Here is a 2,500-nt window from a genome sequence, read left to right as displayed (position 1 = left end):
AGAAGTAACAGCAGCAACAGCAGTAGCAGGAACCGCTGTGGTGATGGACTGCTGTTGTTTTTAACCCTTTGTTCGCTTTTGTCGTCGCTCAGCGACTTACAGCGAGACCACCACAATCGCTACACGGCGACTTGTAGGGTTAAAGCTGCTGGCGCCGATTGGCGACTTGAGCATTTCAGTTAACAAACTTGCGCTACTCTTCAATAAATCACACCATACTTAGCCAGCACTTCCTGCCACATGCATCGGAAACATCCTTCTCATTGTTGAACCAACACTCGTGCGGTTTGGAGTGATTTTCAGCTGCTTTTTTTTTAAAGCTTTGTTTGAACGATGACCTGTTCTTCAACCAGTTCAGGTTGCAACCAGCAGTCTGACTTTAGACCACGATATACGGGACAGCAAGTTGGAAGTCTAACTGAAAGTCAGTTGGCGGAAAATGATTTTGCTGCTGACAGTGACAGGGGGGAAGATGTTCTGCCACATGACAGCGAACTGACGAGTGCAGATAGCAGCTGTTAGCATCTTGAGCATAGCTGGTGATGTAAGGGTTAATCTAATGATTTTAACTAGTATCTCTAAAGAGCTGCAGTATCTCAACCGTACCGTTATCTCGTTTTTTGTGAGCGCGTGCCAGGAAGTGTGTGCTGTGACCTGCTGAGGGCAAAACCTGGTACCCCTCTGATAGAGGGGAGAGGGGCGGAGGGGGCGTGGGGGGTGGGGGTAGAGGTTGGGGGGTAGGATAGGGGGGAAGGGGGAAGAAGTGTCTGATGTTGCACAGCTCACTGGATGCCGCATCCTCGTGATGTCAGTGAGACGAGTGAGGAGTGATGTCATGTGTTCGGTGATGTCAGTCAGCAGATATGTCAGTCAAAAAAAAAAAAAAAAAAATGATAGTAGTGATGTCAGCGAGGCCAGTGATGTGTCAGTGAGGTCAATGATTGTGACAGCTGTCAGTGGTTGGAAAAAAGAAAAAGTCAATGAAGCCACTGATGTCAGTGATATCGATGATACTGTTGTTAGGCACGTCAGTGAGGCCAGTCAGATGACAGCTAGTGGTGTCAGTGAGTTGAGTTAATTGATTTGTCAGTTTGTGATGTCAGGGATAGTAATGTCTGTCAGTGACGACAATGATGTGTGTGATGAGTGGTATCAATGATATCCGTCAGTGACGTCAGTAGTGGTGATGTCTGTGATATCAGAGGTGGCAGCACGTGTCAGGAGTCAGGATGTCAAGGACGCAGGAGGCACTGACAAAGAAAAAAAAACAACACAAACACACACACACACGCGCGCACGCACGCACGCACACACGCACGCACACAGACACACACACACACACACACACACACACACACACACACTGTCTTGCTCTCTGTCTCTGTGCGCTGGCTTTCTGTCTGTTTGTCTGTCTGTCTGTCTGCCTGTCACTCCCTCTCTTCACCCTGTGTGTCATATGTTGTCTTGGATTTCAGTCACTGAACACAAGGCATGACCTTCCAGTCTAACAAAACCCGCAATCTTTTCTCGCCTCCCTCCTGACCATTCCCCCTCTCCCACCTCCCCTCCAACCCCCTCCCCTGCCCTCTCCAATACTTCTTCCCCCCCCCCCACAACCCCCCCAGTCACTGTCGTGATTGTCATGATCAGATGAGTCACCGGTATTGTCTGAAGAGTGGGACGACGAAGCACTAAGGAATACAATATTTGTACTTAGTTACTTCCACTTACGCCTACTTGATTTTGCCATTTCTCTCTCTCTCTCTCTCTCTCTCTCTCTCTCTCTCTCGTCTCTCTGTGTCTCTCTCGTCTCTCTCTATTTCTTATTTCTCCTCTCTCTCTCTTTCGTCTCTCTCTCTCCCCCTCTCTCTCTCGTCTCTCTCATCTCTCTCTCGTCTCTCTCTGTGTCTCTCTCATCTCTCTCTCTCTCGTCTCTCTCTCTCTCTCTCTCCCTCCATCCCTCTCTCTCCCCCCTTCTCCACTTTCACTTACACAAACTGTGATGTGAAGTCCTTCATAGAAGCCAGTAAGTAACACCAGATAAGTCATATACATACCACATCCCTGAAAAAAGTTTATTGATGCCACAATACCATTAATTATCAGCAGGGTGGGTAAATGATCCATGACCTCAAACGTTAAGTCATCAGAATGACGGACGCATTCAGTTCAGTTCAGTTCAATTCAAAAGTCTTTATTGTCTGTTTCAAGCGATTGAAACAGAAAATTATGTTTTGATACTAACACGGACACACCTGCAGACTTAAAGAAGAAAAAAAAAGTGGGGGTGGAGGTGTGTGGGGAGGGGTGGGGGTGTTGGTGGTAGGGGGGGGGGTGGAGGGGGGCGTTCTCCTGTGGTGAGACAAACTCCCAAGGAAATTTCACACAGAGAAATATGTTGTGACAAAAAGTATCACAAGGCACCACACTACACCACACCACACCACACCACACTACACTACACTGTAATACAATACAATACAATGGACCGCAGTCAGAG

At 47.8% G+C, this 2,500-nt stretch overlaps 1 protein-coding gene across 3 annotated transcripts in view; it reads left to right on the top strand.

Moving 5' to 3' along the window:
• Window positions 1-2,500, top strand: part of LOC143293537 (uncharacterized) — an 87,292-nt gene that overhangs the window by 59,391 nt on the left and 25,401 nt on the right. The window lies entirely within an intron of this gene.

This window comes from Babylonia areolata, chromosome 19 (genome assembly GCF_041734735.1).
Source record: "Babylonia areolata isolate BAREFJ2019XMU chromosome 19, ASM4173473v1, whole genome shotgun sequence".
Taxonomy (NCBI): domain Eukaryota; kingdom Metazoa; phylum Mollusca; class Gastropoda; order Neogastropoda; family Buccinidae; genus Babylonia; species Babylonia areolata.
This window is presented reverse-complemented; position numbering and strand designations above follow the sequence as displayed.